Source organism: Gopherus flavomarginatus, chromosome 3, assembly GCF_025201925.1.
Source record: "Gopherus flavomarginatus isolate rGopFla2 chromosome 3, rGopFla2.mat.asm, whole genome shotgun sequence".
Lineage (NCBI taxonomy): Eukaryota > Metazoa > Chordata > Testudines > Testudinidae > Gopherus > Gopherus flavomarginatus.
The window spans coordinates 40,912,858-40,933,021 of record NC_066619.1 but is presented as its reverse complement, the minus strand read 5'-3'; positions in this window follow the sequence as shown (position 1 = coordinate 40,933,021).

Here is a 20,164-nt window from a genome sequence, read left to right as displayed (position 1 = left end):
AATTAGACAAATTTTGAAAATGCAGGTCTGGAACTACTCTTCAATGACCATAACATTTTTCACCACAGCACAATGATGAACTAACTACTTCTGAGATAGAGACCATCATCTTAAGCCCCAGTACATATTACACCCAGGGAATGTCCAAATATTTTACAGCCCATTAAGGGAAGACAACAAATTGACATCTTTCCAGATTTACAGGCTTTAAAAAAAAAAATCCTAATTCTCAGAGTCAGGACCCAGTCCTAGCCCCAACATAATTTCAGATTGCTCCCAGAAAATTTTAGGTTCTGCCAGTGGCTTGGGGTCCTTAGTGGACCCTAACTGAGGGGAAGATTGCTTTGGCGAGTAGCGATCTGCTACGCATTCTTCTTCCCTCAAACACACAGTCTTCCTCACCTCTGGCATGTCCCCTATGCCACATGACGTACCTAGAGCAGGTCAGAAAAATGGAATTTCCCTCACACTGGAAATTCTAACCTTTCACATTTTTCTTTCATTCCAAATCATGACAGACAGTCAAAATTACCAAGTATACCACAGAAAGAAAATTCCGAAACCAAATTTACCTTATCAAAAGGTTACATTTCAATAATACCACAATATAAAATTTTAAAATATCATATGAGCATAGTATTACAGTTAATTGAAGGTTAAACAAAGTTTAAAAAAAAATTCAAGTAGAAACAAAATGTTGGAACAAAACAAAACAAAATGCAAACAAAATATTTAATTTCTATTCAAATCATTTGAAGAAAAAACACTTTCTACCAGCTTTAGCTGTAAGTAAGTTTGTGAATGAGGCCTTTATATTGGGAATGCAGCTGATACTACGAACTTATTTAATAATGCTGTTGCCAAAAGCTACTTCAGTGGAGTAATTTTAGTAATTGTGTTATCACGCAAAGTAGAAAAAAAAATCCAGAAAAACACAGATCTATTAAGCTTTCAAAGAGGTGCTAGAAGGCATTTGTATTTTATGGACTGTGTAATGCAAAATTCAATTAGTTCAGCACTGAATAATACATGGAGTAATTGTTCACCTCACTAATACAAGGCCAACCCAGAAGACGTTTCAGCATACATTTTCCTTAAATAAAATAATAATAAAATAATAAAATTATATATATATATATAATTATCAGGGCCTTAAATATAATAGAAGTTTTCATACTTTTCACTTTTAAAGTAAAAGTTATTGGTTAAATAAAGTACAAGCTAATATTTTAAGTTAAGGAAGTCTCACGTTCCTGTGTGGTTCCTAATCAATAGCTCTGGAATTCTGTGAACAGCACATTTAATACTGTGTCTGTTTAATTATTACTGTAGTGATCCGGTAATTATCTCTTGGGATCCAGTAAGCTTCACTAAACGTTGAGCCCTAGTTGTTCATAAATTCATGTTCCTGCTTGTAAACTAGCATTACAAAACTTAAATCAGGAAGTGTCACTTTATGCTGATGACTTTGCATGGGTGGTCTGCTTCAAAAAAAGCAACAATGGATCAAACTGGAACTTCCTCTAGGTATTGCCAGACTTCACACAAGTTATATGTGGGAGGCCTCAGTCAGCTCTTTCTCCTAGAATCTATTTGCCACCTCGTGTGCCTCACACCAAACACATGCATGCATAAGTCCTGTGGCCTCACATAAGTCCTCCTACATCAAACAAGAATGTTGGAGAGTGGAGCCAAAGTACAACTTTCCAAGCAGGTAGTGGAGAAAGGCACTTCTGAAATTCAGTCTCTGAGGTGGGCCACAGGCATAGTCAGGTGAGACCGGGATGGATGCATGGTATGGGTCTACTGAAATGGGGAAGTCATTTATGGCTACATTGGCCTAAGGGAACCACTTTCCAAGCCAAACTCAAAAAACTTACTTATCCCCATTTAATCCGTTTTTGAGGTGAAAACAGTTAATTGACTTTCTATGCTAATCCTGCAGATGCCGCTCTGGGTCCCCAAGAGGACTTCAGTGGCAATTGGTCATGCAGAGTACTTTCAGGGTTGAGCTCTCTCTTTTGTTTCCTTTCCTGTCTGTTTCCTGAATTTGACCTGAAATGAGTGTGCTGAATTATCATGAAAAAAAGTTATTTCTCACAGTATTATAAACCCAGCAGGAACAAGGACGTCCCAGAAATCCCCTACTAACGCCTGTTCTCATTCTATTCAAACACAGATTTTTAGACTACATTTCAAGGCAGATTTCTCTAGCATTTCTTAACTGCAGAGCACCTAAGTCAAACTGAATATGCTGTACATCACTACTATACGTTGTTTAGCAATATCCACATTTTCTCATGCATTTTTTTAAACAGGGCTTGACAGAATTTATTCTGGTTAGAAAACCCAATAGATCTTGTCTGCCCTCTAGAATATTGGAGTTGGCGATGCGACAGTATTGTTAAGAGTGGCCCACTCTCTAATGGGGATCTTTCATATTAAATTAAAATTAATGTAACTGAAAATATCTATCAGGATGGATTTAATCTCTTCTGCACCACACACACACACACAGCAGCAGCACACATATGGTCTGATTAATATTCCATCCATTCCTTCTTCAAAAAATAATAAAATGCCTCATCAAAGCCATGCAGTTCTCAAATGCTTACTTTGTTCATGTATTCAAAGGGTTAATGAGGCTACATGATTTTCCTGCTCATGCTTTAGAGAAGTGTATTTAACAGAAAATTATTTTTCATAAAAATTCAGAACATCATACTCTGAAGTCCTGCATGGTAATATCTTGTCCTATCGTCATGACCGTTAAGCTTTTATCACTAATGTATTCTATAGCATGCTGTATAATGAGATGAGAATGTACTGTAGCAGCAGCTAGGAATCATGCCATAAATATGAATAAAATATTTATAAATACATTAATTTAGGTATTACCAATCAGTCTTTAAAACTATTTTATGCATAATCATGATTTTTCTTAAGTGGGACAGAAAGCATAACATATTAGAAGATAATGTCATATATATAATGCCAGTAAAATACAATGCATTGGCATTTGTGTTTTGTAGATATAGTTAAGACTAAATTTTGAGCTTCCATGATAACATCTACTTGTAGTTCCTCATAATTTTCTAAAACAAATTTGTCTGGGAATTTCTCAACTTTCTGGGAGGAGACTAGAGAAAGAGAAGGTTGATCAACATCCCTTTGACCATTTTTTTCAGCTCTGGATATTTATGTATTTATAAATCCACTTATCCCATATGGTCTGCATAATTCAACTGAATACATGTACTGGATCTTGAATATGAATAGTCACACCGCTAGTGACTTGGGTGACCGATTTCAAAGGTCAAATATCAGATGCCAACACCAGATATTTTACAAATAAACCATATCCTGCATTTGTCTGCGAGACAGAGAGAGACAAATTGTCCATTGCAGCTATAGTTTTATACTGTGAGCCTATGCAGTGTAAAGAGTCAGGTCAGGAGTTATTACTGTAATTGTATACAAGAGTATAAAATCAATCGCATATCTTGAGCCATGAGGTTTTAAAAGATATCAGCAATTCATGAAAGGTTTAAAACACTTGGCTGGTGGACGTGCACCTCCAACACACCTGAGGCACACAGGTAATTCGGCATAAGTGCTCATCTTGTGGTGATTATTTATTCAACACCTAGTACAGTTCCGCAGAGAGGAGGGAATGACGTTTGCTAGATCCAGGGGTGTAGGAGGGACTATAGGTAAGTCTGCGTCTGTGATTCTCTTCCCCCTACCCCGATCCCTGGGATCCTGAAAAGCCCCTCAGTGGGTGCAACAGGGGATCAAGTCTTGAAATTTTTGGCAGCCGTGGCTGGGGGTAACAGCAGGGAGGACTCAGCCTTTATATCATTCTCCCCTCTTAAGCAACTGATAATCCCTTGGATATTCATGCCTAAAATAGTCACTGTGTCACCAGGGGCTCTGCCCTGTAGCCCACTCAGAGACGGTGGTTTGTTTTGGTGGGTAAGTTCCTACCCAAAAGCAGTCCTGCCCCTAGAGAAGCCTGGCTGTCAGAGAAACAGTGTTAAATAAATGAACTTCTGCAAGCTGGAAGTTTGCTTGGATGGATCTTGAGGACCCAGGAGGTTGGGATGCCATACTTCTACCTCCCCAGTGTCCCTCTCTCCCTGTTACTTTCTTCCTCCTCCAGGAGATTCTATTAAATGAATCTGGCACTTTCCTAGGCTCCAGTCCATCTCCCAGGTGTTTCCCCACAAGAGGGCCTGGTTTGTCCTATGTTTTTGACATGCACTTTTAAAGAATGACATTCAGGATGGTACTTTTATATTTTTGAGAAGCTTCTAATAGAGGTAACCATCCCTTTGTAACTAGATCACCTGTGCCTCCTTTTTCTTGGAGATAATGTAGACTACATGAGGAAGTGTTTAAAAACAGCTCAAAGTTACTCCAGGGATTGGTTTTCTAGCTACACAGAACTGTAAGCACACTTCACACATGTTCAGTTACATTTAATCACATTCTAGTTTGGAGATTAAGTTACACCCCCGCTAGCAACAGTTGCTATGCAGGACAAAATAAACACCAGACAGGCATTGAAAGCAATATGCTATGCACTCTCCCTACTGAATTTCCCTTGTGTTATACAAATAAATCAGGAATGTCTCTAAAGACCTGGTATTTTGGTGATTTCTTTTAGAAGTTTGGTGCTCCTGCTGCAACTTAGCAGAGATTTGCCACTGACTTCAGTAGACCTGACTCAGGTTTGTTACTTGTATCAGGATAACATAACTAATATTATTAGGAAATTAGAGATTGCACATAAAAGGATTCCTTGTGACTGAAATAATATGACTGACAACTAGAGCTCTTGAACAACCCAAGCTGAAGAGGCCATCAGGAAAACAGCTTATTGATATAGCAGACGGTACTCGTAACAGGCAGGCAGCCATAACTTCTTAGCAGTCACAGATTATGTGTGCGCTGAGGGTAGCACTGGAGGTGACTAAGGGTGGGGTGGGGCTTTAACTGAGGATGAGGTCGGGGGTGGGATACTTTTCCAAGTTCCAACCAGAAATTCTGTAGGAGCTGGGCTCAGACTCTCTCAGGGGTCCCTGCACAGTGCAAAGGAGAGAAGTGGTGTAAGTTACTGAATAGTGCTGACTCTGGGATAGATTGCCAGCTGTTGTAAATTTGTGCAGCTCTATAGACTTCAAGAGCTTGACTTCTTCAAGCTGCAGCTACACTGATCTACTCCAGCTGACAATCTGATCTAACCCAGTGGCTGCACTGTGGAATAACTTACATCACTTCTCTCATCTGCACACTGCACAGCGCTCACTTGACCTGGCTTCCACTGTTTGTGGAAGTGAATCTAGCCAAAACTTGCTATCCTCCTTATCCTTTCCCACCACCAGTTTGGGGGGCAGGGGCGAGAAGCAAGGTTTAAAATTGTACTGGGAATTCTTTGCAACATAACAAGGAGCCAGCACTGTGTAATGTCTTGCACCATACTGAAACATTTCAAAAATATTAAGTGCATTTTTCAACTTTTCTGCTCAAGGCCAATATATCACCACTGAAAGGCTATATTTGACTCATTTGGAAAAACAGTTGAATATCTTAATGTACCACAAGTATGGTAGAATTTGTTGTGATCACTGTTTACAGTTATGCTGTTGCTTAAATCTTATTTTCATGAAATCGGTGCCATTCATGCTGATGTTGATGTGTTTTCTCTTGATTATAATGATCAGTGCAATTCTAGGGTGTAAGGATCAGGCTGGAAGTGATTTTCCTGGCTCAGTTCCAGACAGGAAGTAATTTTGCATCTTTCTGAATGTGACTTAACTGCATGCATGAAATTTAATAGCTGGGGGGGTGGGGAGGTGTTAGAGCCAACTATAATTTGATTGTCCTGCTGTCAATAACCTAGTCCCAGATTTGGACCTTAGCGTCCAAAATATGGAGCTTAGCCTGAAAACCTCCAAGCTTAGTTACCAGCTTGGACCTGGTACTGCTGCCACCACCCAAAAAATTAGAGTGTTTTGGGGCACTCTGGTCCCCCCAAAAACCTTCTCTGGGGACCCCAAGACCCAAATCCCTTGAGTCTCACAACAAAGGGAAATAAACCTTTTCCCTTCCCCCCTCCAGGTGTTCCTGGAGAGATACACAGAAGCAACCTCCGTGAATCTAAACAGAGGGATTCCACCCTCCCCGTTCCCAGCCTGGAGAACAGAATTACCGAGAGTCAATCTCTCTTCCCCCCTCACCCAGAGGGAATGCAAAGTCAGGCTAGTAAATCTAACACACACAGGTCTCCCCCTTACTTCTTCCTCCCACCAATTCCCTGGTGAGCTGCAGACTTAATTCCCTGGAGTTCCTCACTAAAGAAAAACTCCAACAGGTCTTAAAAGAAAGCTTTATGTAAAAAGAAAGAAAAATACATAAAAATGGTCTCTCTGTATTAAGGTGACAAATACAGGGTCAATTGCTTAAAAGAATATTGAATAAACAGCCTTATTCAAAAAGAATACAATTTAAAGCACTCCAGCAACTATAGACATGTAAATACAAAAGAAAAAAACCATATAACTCACTATCTGTTCTCTTTGTACTTACAACTTGGAAACAGAAGATTAGAAAGCAGGAAATAGAAAAATCCTTCTCATAGCTGAGAGAGAGTCAGGCAGAAGACAAAGAACTCAGACACAAACTTCCCTCCACCCAAAGTTGGAAAAATCCTGTTTCCTGATTGGTCCTCTGGTCAGGTGCTTCAGGTTACTTTTTTTTTCAGGTGAAAGAGACATTAACCCTTAGCTATCTGTTTATGACACCTGCCCTGATAATCACACTGGAGTTCACTCTTATCACCACAAGGAGGAGATTCTGCCTTTATGCAAGTTTCTGGTTTGGTGAGCTCAGTGTTCTACAAATCAGCTGGATGTAATCATCAGAAGAGGCTGTCCAGACTAATCAATGGAAATGAATTCCACTAGATAAAGTACTCATGAGATGCTAATGTTAATCTTCTATTAATTATATAAGGGCAGAACTCCTCCCACAAAGCCTAAACATTTAAAAATAGTTGAAATCCTATAACTTCCTTAAGTTTGTCCAATTTTAAATTGTAAAAAATATGTAACTGGCCGAGTCATGAGAAAATTCATGAAAATTATTTCTTAAAAATATATCTTTAGCTCCTTCATATATTTTACTAAAAAAAAAAAAGAGCTTGTTTTAATTCCCATGACCACATCCCATGCTCCCTCAGCAAATACAAGGAGAGATTAATAAAACGGGGACTTTTCAGCTTGGAAAAGAGACAACTAAGAGAGGTCTATATAAAATCATGAATGGTGGAGAACATGAATAAGGAAGTGTTATTTACTGCTCATAACACAAGAAACAGGAAAGGAAGTATTTCCTCACAAGGTGCTCAGTCAACCTGTGGAACTCTTTGCCAGAGGATGTTGTGAAGGCCAAGATTATAACAGGGTTCAAAAAAGAACCAGGTAAATTCATGGAGGATAGGTCCATGAATGGCTATTAGTCAAGGTTGGGAGGGATGGAAAACCCTGCTTCTGTTTGCCAGAAGCTGGGAATGGGTGACAAGAGATGGATAATTTGATAATTACCTGTTCTGTTCATTCCCTCTGAAGCAGCTGGCACTGGACCTTTGGTCTGACCCAGTTTGGCCATTCTTCTATTCTAATAATGTAAAAAGAGAAAGCAAAAATTTTACTTTTCAGATTCACTTAACATTATGATCCAATACACCAGGGGCTAGATCCTCAAAGGGAGTTAGACCTAAAAAGTGCCCTAAGTCCAACATTTAGACCCTCAAACCCCCATTTAGCTGCTGCGTAACCACGTAGACACCTAAATTCGTAGGCACTTAAAAAAGCACCTAGGGAAAGCACAAAACTGTATAATTCCTAAGCCTAAATGCTGGCCGAAACTTCAAACTGGGCAGGGGATTCCCCTGCATCTCGCCCCTAGGGCCTGATCTGGTAGATATGCTTGGAGGCCACCTACCAGAGCAGCCCCCACACAAAACAAACAGAGGAGGAGGCCCACTTATACACTATATCCCAATGGTAAGAGCACTCACACAGAGCAGGTACTGGAACTTGGGTTTCAGGTGATTGCCCTAACCACTGGGCCCTAGAGTCATTCCCATGCTCCGTCTGGCCCTGTGAATATTTATGTATTTTATAGAAAGTAGAACAACTGCAACAGGAGAGACCCACCCTAGAGTATTCTGTCCCAGTGGTTAGGGCACTCGCATTGAGGTGGCAAACTTGGATTCAAGCCCCTGCTCTGAATAGGGCAGAAATGGGGATTTGAACCTAGAGTTGCCACATCCCAGGTGAACTCTCTATTCACTGTGATAAGGGGACCACAGGTGGTACCACCACCACCACTTTTTGCCAGGAAGAGTTGACCTAGTTACCTAACTCCAGGAGCTGGTTAATGGCAGTGAATCCTAAGTGGAGGGAGTTGTCTCCCTCTGACCCAGAGTCAGACACCTAACTCCCTGTGAAGGGTGGGGCTTGGGCTCTGATTGTTATTTGAGAATATTTCAAAGTTTATCTCGATATAACATTTTAATTTATAAATGGAAAGAGGGGGAATAGAAGGCAAGCAGTGTCCTTAGAAGAAGAAAAAGGGACAGATAGAGTGTGTGAAAGAGGGAGAAAGTTTAGTTAGCTGGAATTAGCATCAAAGTGGAGTGTTTATCCAGAAGACATCCAAACTTGGTTACCCATCACCATCATTTTCCCCCGTCCCTTCTGTGTGCTGAGTTGTCACCTAAACAAAACCAGCGGATCAGTCAGAAAAGATTAACCTGAAAAGTCTCACTGGTTTATGGTACCTTTTAGAAGGTGTCTGGGGTCTCATCTACTGCCGCGGTCACACTTCCTAGTTTAAATTCCTTGGCTTTTTCCCAGTCCCCTTCTTATAGGCTACATTTGTTTCTCTGAATCTTCTCTGTACATCTCATTACTCAAAAAGCTATTGAAAAGCTTTATTACTAAAACAAGAACATCTTCAACCACCTCTTTCTGAGAGCTTTACTTTATCTGCCCTCACTGATTTTAACTTACCATGACTTCTTCACATTCAACTGCTCATGTCATTAATTTTTCCACTCACTTCCCCTGAAAACGTTGGGCCAGATCCTCAGCTGATACTAAATGGCACAGCTCCATTGATACCAATACATCTATGTCAGCTTACACCAGCTAAGGGTCTGGACCTTTGTTTTCATTTCTGGTTTCTTATTTTTACATATCCTTCATGAACCCTGGGGAGAACTCTAATTTTCAAGCACTATCCTGTTCCTACTGATGTTCCACTCCCTCCACTATTCCCGATGGCTTTATCTGCCAACCACAACATTTTATCCTTGCTCTTAAAATTGGGGGAAATTCAACAGAAAAAATATTTAATATAATATTTTAAAAGAGTGATAAAAGAAAATAAGTCATTTAAGCAGGCCAGGCCTTTAAGCTGCTGCTGTATCTATTTTTCACAGTGACAAAGGACAGTGTCTGTCTGTGTCGTGACTTTTGTTGATTCGTGTCATAACTATGTAACTGAAAGATTTTTTTATCTGCAAATAAATACAGAAGAACCTCAGAGTTACAAATATATCTGCTATGGAGGTTGTTCATAACTCTACAAAATGTTATGGTTGCTCTTTCAAAAGTCTACAACTGAACATTAACTTAATAAAGCTTTGAAACTTTACTGTGCAGCAGAAAAATGCTGCTCTCCCCCCCCCTTTTTTAGTAGTAGTTTACATAAAACACAGAACTGTACAATATTTAGCTTTTTTGTCTCTCTCCGTTGGTACCTGCTTGTGTACTTCCAGTTCCAAATGAGATGTGTAGTTGACCGGTCAGTTCATAACTCAGATTCTACTGTAGGCAGGTAAATTATGCCAGCTTTACTTTTCCCATTGTAATACTTACTCTGGAGATCAGAATGCTTTCTTAAGTTGTTTTGACTTAGCCACCTGCTATAGGCTCTGCAGTATTAAAATGTAGCAAAAATATTTTGTCCAGCTTGTTCAGTTACTTGGAAAATGAAGCATTAACATGTTAAGGAATGTGAACAGTCTCTAATACTAAAGCAAAAGTTTCAAGATCTACAAGAAATTTTCCTTCTGGAAAAGGCTTGCTGCAGAAAACAAGAACAAGAAAGAAACGTTGACCATTTTCACACCTATTTAATATATGGAGATATACCTATCTCATAGAAATGGAAGGGACCCTGAAAGGTCATTGTGTCCAGCCCCTTGCCTTCATTAGCAGGACCAAGTACTGATTTTGCCCCAGATCGCTAAGTGGCCCCCTCAAGGATTGAACTCACAATAGAAGAGAATGTTCTGCATTTAATATAGTTTTACACTAAACGTACAGTTTGATCTTCAGGAAAATGAAACTAATTGCATACTCCTTCAATCCCACCATGGTTTGTTAAACGTATATCCATAATTTAGACTTTCACAATAAAATAGTTTCGTATCCTTTCTTACATGCTCTGAGCAGCGAACAATGCTGACATTTAAAGTATCATCACTGGCACCTGAATTTACATCCACTAAAACGAAAGGAGCAGTTCACAGCTCTCAGCGCTGTTGTTTCAGGCTCTCTGCAAATTCAGTCAGACACTGCTACATCAGTTACACTTGGGTCATAGTTTGAAGATTTTCTTTGCAACCATAGCAGCGTTAGCTTTCATTTGAAAATGAAAAGTGAGACTTTAGGGAACCGAGAGGTCAGTTCATGCACTTCCAGCTAGTCTTTTGTATCGTCTCCCAAAGGGTGAGGCACAGCCCTTGAGAACACAATTCAAAGTAACAGAATACCCATTCAAATTACAGTTCATATATTTTTCTTTGGCTCCAGACATGGACTTAATTCTTAAAGGAAAAGAACACTTAAAGCAAAAATACTTCTGTGATAACAGTACAATAAAGTGTTTTAAGACAACTACATAAAGTAAGAAAGGCCAAAAAGCAGGCAGAAGACAGATCATAATATACTAAGACAATGAACATATAGTAAACATCAAAGCAAACATTTAAAATACTATGTGGAAGATCTGAGGGTTGTTTCACTAGATATGGTCATTTCTGATCTTGTTAAAGTTATGTCACATGTGGGCAATTTCCAGCCTTTGGTTTGAAAATATTAATAGTTTTCATTTATCTTTTTAAAGATACAAGGTGGGTGAGGTAATATCCTTTATTGGACGAACTTCTGTTGGTGAAAGAGAAGCTTTTGAGCTACACAAAGCTCTTCTGCAGGTCTAGGCAAGGTACACAAAGCATCACAGCCAAATACAAAGTGGAACAGATATGGAGTTAACACATTCAGCAAAAGACCATTAAAGTTGAAGCAGGCAGTTAATATCTCTACTGTTGTAGGACAAAGGAGGGTGAGTGGGTTACAGCTTGTAATGAGCCATAAATCCAGCATTTTATTACATCCATTATTTTTTATGTCTAGCAGAGTTATGGATTTAAGTTCCCAGGCTTGTCTTTTGAAGGTATTGTGAAGGTTTCCTTTGAGGACAAGAGCTGAGAGGTCAGATATGGAATGATCATTTTGTGAGAGGTGTTCGCCCACAAGTGATGTGATGTTTGTGTGTTTCAAATTTCTGTGATAGTTCATTCACGAGCATAGTGATGGTCTAATTTCACTCACATAGTTGTTTTTGGGGTGTTTACAGCTCTGAATGAGGCACACCACATGTTGTGATAGTCATGTGTAGGGCCCGTGGATTTTGAAAGATGCATTGTGGAGGGTATTGATCATCATAGCAGCGGAGATAGGTCTCCACGTTTTTCATCTGTTGCTGTGGCAAGGGCTGGTGCCCCTTTGAGTAGGTGTGTCCTGATTTGTGGGAAGTTTGCTTCCAATGATGAGCTTGGCAACATTGCAGGGACCACCACAGTATCGCTGTTGCTGCTACTGAGTCACTAGGTGCCTGATCCTGCACCATAAAAGTAAATAGGAGCTTTACCCACCCAAAGAGAGGAGCAGCGATCATTGCACACCAGCAGCCAGCACAGCCTGTTAGGTGTGGATGGGAGTGCGCGCTGCTCCCATTGGTATGGGGGCTTTGCTATCCTTCAGTATCTGGTTGTGGAAACCAATGGGATAAATTCAGGTTGAGCAAGCTCATGGGAACTCCTGCTGCAGCACAGCTGCTCCAAACATCCTCATGGCTTAAAAGCTACCATCTGACCTCACTGTCTGTACAGCACTTTGCAGATTTAAAGTGCTGGATGAGCAATGGATTTATGATTCACTAGGGTAACATGCATTTTACATTCCCCATTTCATTATTTTGTAAGCTATACACAAATATAACTAGGAAAAACAACTTTATTTGGAACCCAAACCTTCTGGGTCCTGAATACCCTGAACAGGGCACCCATCACCTCCCAAGAGGGGTTCAGCATCCTGCAGGACAGAGCTGCTTGTCTTCTCTGCAAAGCTAAATTGTTCCAGATTCTGGGGCAGGTTTATACTTGTCTCCACGCTTTTCAGATTCATCAGTATATTCTACTTTTCTTTTCAGCATCAATACGTTGAGGATCTGACTAGTCTGACTGAGCAGCATGTGAGATGTGCCATTTCTGATGATGGGACCTGATCACATGCCTCAAAGAGAGACAGCACCAACAGGAAATTTTATGTCCTTGCTTAGGCTTTGCCACATACTGAGGATGCAGGAAATATATTTGCAAAAGTCAGATTTATGTAGTGACTGTACTCCACATAACTAGTGACAGAGATTGACAAAAAAAAATCTTATTGATTTGGAAGCACAAATTATACCCAGGGAACTTGCACAAATAACGACACATGAAATACATTGTCCTTCCCATCTAGAAAGCAAGGAGAAAAATGGTATTTGTATCCTTTGGGGATTCTGAACTCTAACATTATTACAGTCTCACTTTTTCCGGAGTAAGGAAGCAATAAGATCAAGGCCCCACATCACTTTGGGAAGAGTGGCACTGCGATACCAGAACAACATCACCAAGCTTTGTATTCTCTGCTCAGCACCGTGCAAGTCAACTGAAAATTATTAAAAGAAGAAAGTCAGTCACCGAAAGAGACTTCAGTAACCTGGACTGGAGGCTTCTTCAAGGTGAAATGGTTCTATAGTTTCTGTGCTTTCTAAGAATTCTGTTACAGTGTTTGCCTTGGAACAAAGGATATCCAAACAATAGCCCACCATTTTGTTAAGGCGACCTCACTTAGCTTGGGACTAACATAGTATTTACAGCTCTAACAACAGAAATTCTTCATAACTTCTACAGCCACTGAATGAGTGCTACATTGCTGGTATAAGTGAAAAACAATATCAAACCTCTTATAAACAACAATGCATACCTGAGATTATACAGTCTTCTGATGAAGACCTATTAACCTTGCCTCAAAATCTTCCCTCTCACCCTTGTCCTCACAACAGGAAATAAAGTACATCAAAATAATAGGGCTAGCTAATCAATTTTAGTGGCCACAATGGTTGTCTCAAGATCATGTGGTGATGCAACATTACATCATGTCCTAGTGATGAGATACACTGGGGTGGGGGCAGGGAAGGGAGGAGAAGAGAAATGAAAGGAGTCCCTGGTCCCCACGAGCTTATCTCTCACTACACCAAGGTCTCACAATAACTTCCCTTTCCCAAGTTATATATGTGGTCTATGTAGTATTTCTCATTGAGAAATACATATTACTAAGGCATGGATCAGAAATTTAGCTGTCCATGAAAACTGAGATCTAAAGGAATATTAATTCTGTAAAATTTGAGGTGAGAAGACACAGTTTCACTTTGAAAATGGTTATTTTTTGTTTTGTGCATAGCATTATTCTTGAAATGTATTACAATAAATACACATGAAAGGCTAGATTCTGATCTCAGTCACACCATCGGCCGCAAAGTATTTTGACCCAAATGGACTTTTCTCTCTCACATCTCCTTTGTCTACCTTATCAGCGTACCTGAAACACTACCAAAATGCAGAGCTAGTCTGCCTCCATTTCTATTAAAGTCTTGACTCTTCATGCCTTAATCTTGGTTTGTCTTGACTATTGTCTTTTATGGTGTGCCTAAATCCTCACTAGCAAAACCTCAGGGAGTCCAGAATGCTGCAACCAGATTACTCTCTTCCTCCAGGCATCAGGACTGTATCACTCTTATCTTCAGATAACTTCACTGGCAGCCAGCTGGCTACAGATATAATTCACAATTTTCCTCCTGCTTTTCAAAACTCTGTAAACTTGCTCCACCTACCTCCCTGACCTTATATTCACTTTCCCCCTTTCCTCTTCATTTAAATCCTCCAACGTTGATCTCCCTTTTGCCTTCTCCTCGTGACTCTCCATATTTGGAGCTTAACATAATGAGAACATTTCACATAGTTCAATACTCTCTAGGCCAAATCCTCCTCTGGGCTGAGTTTACACTCAGTCCAGCTGATGACAGTGGCAGACAGGGAGAAGTCATTTTTAGTTCCCCTGATCCTAGGCCAGGTGGAGATTGAAATATAATTTAGAGCAGAGGTTCTCAAACTGGGAGGTGGGTTCCCTGGGGTAGGAGGGTACAGAATGTATTCTTGGGGGGGACATGAGAACTTTGGGGGGTGGAGGGACTTACTGCACACATTTTACCCACAGCAATGAATAACTAACAAAGCCGATTCCTCCAGACATATCAGGTCCTCAGAGGTTGCTGTGCATTTGACTCCAGAAGGCGCTGTGCATTTTGACAGATTTCTATTAAGCTTGCATAACATTATAATGCCATCTATACATCAATCCATTTGTTAAATAGGCATTTAATTTGCAAATATAAAACATACCTGTGTATGCAAACAGGCAATTGTAAATGCAAAAATAGGTAGCTGAGTGAACGTAACTACATGATTTATACATGCACTTCCCTGTTTATATCCTCAACATTTTGAGAGAGAAATATTTTATAAATTTTAGCCCAAACTGTCTTAAAGGGTATTACAAGGACTCAGTAAGCCTCTCTTTACAAGCTAGGTATTATGATGATTCATGTATACAGAGCTTTTCACACACAGGCTCAGTAGCCTCTACGCCCAATATCCCTGCTCTGTGTGCAAAGCAGCTGGCAGATCTGCATAATGGCTTCTCTGGCCACTACCCTCCAACAATGAACCTCTGGGGTCAAACCCTCCCACCTGCTCTGCCACAGAAAAGCTTTAAGCATCCTGCCTTTTCCCACTCCCATAGTTTTCCACTCAATGTGTTTTTCATGTGTGGTTATTGACTTTTGGCCAAATTCAGCCAGGGCTTCACCCCTGAAACCCTGTTAACTTCAATAGGGTTGCAGGGGGTGTAACCAAGAGCAGAATTTGCTTTGATTGCATGTTTAAAAAATTCACCATCAACAAAATACCCAGAAAATACCCTCTTCTGAACATGGTGTCAAGTATCAGAGGGGTAGCTGTGTTAGTCTGGATCTGTAAAAAGCAACAAAGTGTCCTGTGGCACTTTATAGACTAACAGTTGTATTGGAGCATAAACTTTTGTGGGTGAATACTCACTTCGTCAGATGCATGTAATGGAAATTTCCAGAGGCAGGTATAAATATGCAGGCCAGAATCAGTCTGGTGATAACGAGGTTAGCTCAATCAAAATGAACCCAGAACTCATAATTGCCAGGCCAGTAACTTAACCACAAGACAATCCTCCTTCCCCTATTCAAATTCAATTTGCACACCACTCTGCTAGCTGAGTAAACTTAGCCCATTAACTCTTACAACAGTGTGGTGATTTTGACGTTGATAAAGAAGACTAACCCCCAGCCCAAAAGTCGGGTTATAATCAGGGTCGTAATCATTTCGAGGCCTTAGGCCTCAATCATACTAACATATAGCAGAGTAAGAAAGTTGATTTTCCACTAACCCTCCTGAGGCTCACTCTCTGATTTTACCATACACTATCCTAACACCACTATTATAACACTATTATATTACTAAATGCTGCTAAATCGCTGCTATATGGGGTTAAAAAAACTGGAAGATCCCTAAAATAACCAGTCTACCACTGCCAGAAAACTAACAGCTGTTGGGTCATTATAGGTTATTAAGTAGCTCCTGCAAGCATAAAATATAAATCATAATAACTCAACTAACAGAACAAATAAGTATTTTTGGAACACACGTTCCCCAAAATTACTTGAGAACCAGCTGCTTAAACCGCAAGTGAGGAATAACCGGGGTGTCAAGGTCTTGGCAATAGAAGGAGCTTCCTAAGAGGAAGTACAAAGGAACAAGCTTAGCAATTTTAGCTCTTTTTGCAATAATTGTTTTGAGAACATGTCATGTATCACCCAAATAAGGCAATGACAAATGTACAAGCTCATATGATAATTTGCGGTTTTAGGCTTTATAAACACAGGTATCTCTGCTGTAAGGTAGAGCGGCTTACCTCTTGCTAGAGGACTAGTCGTCTCTCCATGCATATGCGTGTATTCTCTGATTAATCAATAAAGGAGCCTCAGGCTGTCTGATCAACTCAACTCGTTGGTGGTCATTTTCCACGACAATTTGGTGCATTGGCCGGGAACCCACAAGAGGGCTTCTCCTGAAGCGGAGGACCGCAGGCAGTCTCCTTCCAACCCCAGGGCCCAACTAAGGTAAGAGACCTTTTGAAATCTCTAGTGGGGTTGGCAGAGGACTGGTCTGTAGGCTCCGGTTTGGGGTAAGTCACAAGCTGGGTTCGAACTTTTAGCCATCAGACAGCCCTGACGCCCTTTCTCTAGGGTTTCTAGGTGATACGAGTCTCTGAGGTGTAAAAGCCTTTCTAAAGGCTCCCGAGGTGTTAAAGGTACTGCCGGCAGCCCACGGACCACGCTCCTTTCGGTCCGGAGAGTCCTGATCCGCTCCTGGGCTAGTACGCCCAGGGAGTTGATCGGGAATTCCCCTTCCTACTAGGTCTGGTGGGGATCCGAGTTCTACAGTGTCTCGCTATAAAGTGCCTGTGTCTGTGTGTGTGGGCCGAGCGGCCAGAGTGAATGCTAGTCGTCTCTCCATGCATATGCGTGTATTCTCTGATTAATCAATAAAGGAGCCTCAGGCTGTCTGATCAACTCAACTCGTTGGTGGTCATTTTCCACGACAACGTCTTTATTGCAAGGTCTAGTTGAGTCAAACATAATGATGATCACAAAGACCATTTTCCTCTGCTTTCCTGTCTCCTGCTGAGTTACTTTGGTTAATACCATTCAAAAAACACTATACTCTGCTTTGACAAAAAGGAGACACTCAGGCTGTCTATCTCGTAAAACAAAATACGAGTCACTTTGTCCAACTGACAGCTACATAATGCATAAAGGACTTCAGCTGATAGGTGTACACTGTACACTGGTACACTGTACGGTACGTTCATGCAGTTCAAAAAGTTTTATATAAACTCAGGACCTGATTCTACTCTCAGTTATACTCCTGATTCTCATGACTATCTCCACAGAAGTCAATGAAGTTACACCAGCATAAAAACTGTCTGAGCAAGAGCAGAATTTGGTCCATATTGTTTAGAGTAAATTACATTGGAGAACAATTTATAAAGGTTATCAAATCTATGCTCATGTGCTTTCCACTCTGCACTTTTTACCTCACTAAAAATATTAAAAGCTTCTACACCTAAATCCAAATTCCCCCTGACAATCTAATTAGACAAGACAAACATCAGATAGGGGAAGGAGTACAACGCCCAGAGTGACCAGTGTGGTGGCAGCAAACGTCACATTAGGATCACATATTATTTATACTGTGAGCTTAGTTAGAGGGAATAAGCTCAGCAGAAAAGGGAAGGGAGCAGGGACACTGAAGGGAAAGTGGGTGAGTGGGACAGGGCAGGGGAGAAGAGAGTAAGAGGGGTAGATAGAAAGCGAAGCTGAGGAGAAGAGACATTGAGGGCGAAGGTGACAGCAAACAGACAATCAGCAAAGAGTAGAGAAAGCTCAGTCAAACCTGTAGAAAGTTCTCCGAATGTTTGAAGGTCCTTGCTTTGGTTTGCTTCTGCTCCTACCAGATGGAGTCTCCAGCTGATTCTTCTCTGCAATTTCTCCCCGTGGCAGGGAGGCACAACTGGGACCCTACTGCCCCTCAGTGAAAGAGCATGGGGGAGGGAGGGAGGTTCTTCCCTGCAGAATTCTTGGTCCAGGAGGATAATGGAGGAGTGGTGGTCCCAGCTGGGCCCCACTTTAACCCCTTTACCCCATTGCAGGAGTCTCCATTTTGTCTAGAACATTTAAATGCTGGGTAGTCAGTTCACATGCTTATCTGAAGACTGGGTTATATCATAATCAGTGATTTTGTGAGACTAAACTCTTTAAAATTCCCATGTTTTCTGAGAGTCTGATATAACCAATCAAAATATTTAGGAACAGAAAGAATCTTCTCTTTCATGCTCACTTTCCAGGGCATTTCGACTAATGTGACTCAGAAAATATTCTATTTTGACTAATAGTCTCTCTTTCAGTATGATAAAAGCTTTTTAAAATGCAGACAATTTTATAATACAAGTACATTTTCATCTAATGTATTTCTTGTCATGTTACCTAAATTCACTAGTCAAAACATGCAGTTCGGGTATATCTGAACACTTGCAGCAGTTACATACAGATAGGCCAGGCATTTTATGTCTTGGGTAGCATCTATTGCTGCCAGGGCTGGCTTTTCATACAACTCATTTAAACCTCCCCTGGAGGAAACACTAACAGACAGTACAAAGCTTTGTAAGCTACCACAAAAATCATTCCTACGGCTACTATATTGCTCCATAACATCCTCACAGTTTTATGTGTCTCAATGAGAAAAAAGAAGCTTTGCTTCTGTGGAGTTTGAGGTCTACAAAAAAGCTACTCAGTCATTTTAAGCAGTTCTTTTTAAAAAATCCTTTATAATAATTATTTTGTTATTTATGCAAGGTTTTCCTCTAGAGAGAGCAAAGTGAGGAATTTCTATAGTAGTTGTACCTGCTTGGGAGTGCAGGAAAGGAACAATCAAAAGGATTTTTTAAAAACTCTCAGAATGTTTCGGCAGTATCTGGACATTTCAGTACTTGGTGTTTTTTTCTGCGCACACCTAGGTTGAGTATGTTGTGGCTGAGCAGTATGTAATGAATGACACGATACACCAGTTGCTGTACATTTATATTCTGTCTGTGCACTCAGATTTTATTTCATATTTGTAAGGGAAACAAATGGCAGCATTCAGCTGAAACAAGCTCTGCACAGTTTTTATACTGCTGACTTTCAGCCTTGCTGGTAGAACTGTTGCCTGTAGACTACCATGTCCCAGTCAGTCTCAAATGCAGTCATGTGTAGAAGGAATACATACCCATTCCCACTAATAGTTCCAACCTGTCCCCAAGCAAGCTGACAGAACACGGGCCTCATTCACTAGATGCACAACAAAGATTCCACACAGTCAGTAAGGATGAATGATTCCATCACATTCTGTGGAAAACAGTCCTGCTGTGCAATTTTTGAACATACGGTACAGAATGTCACCATCCTGTACAGCACTAATGGTGCATTATCGATTCAGAGCTGAATGTAGAGTCTTTGTTGATTGTGTTGTCAAAGCTAGCTTGCCCTCATCATTATCATGACATGTCATCTACACACTGTGTTATTAATTCCTTTATTTCATCTGGGCTGGATTAATGTACAACAAAAACTCCATTTACAAAAGCAGCTGGAAACAGCAGAAAAATATAAACATATATATAGTGGACCATCCACTACCAAAACTGAAGAGTTACTAAACAGTGCTGTGTTTGCAGCATAATCTTTTTCAAGTTTGTTGATCAATATCTATTGTGCACTCTGCTTATATTAATATCCCTCCTACACAAACTAGGCAGTTGCCTATGTGTATGAGTTGAGAGGACTGAACGGTTGTATGTCTTTCTCCCCTCAAGTTTATGTTTTGTATATTAGATTTATCATTCTTGTCTTAAGTTAGATTCTGTGTTAAAATAGTTCCCAACTCCACACAGACCCACTGACTCCACTTGCTCACATCCCACTAAAGGAACAAGCTATTAGACAAGATCTTCAAGGAAGAGCCTGTTTTTTACTATGGTATATGTTTGTGTAGTGCTCACCACAAGGGGGA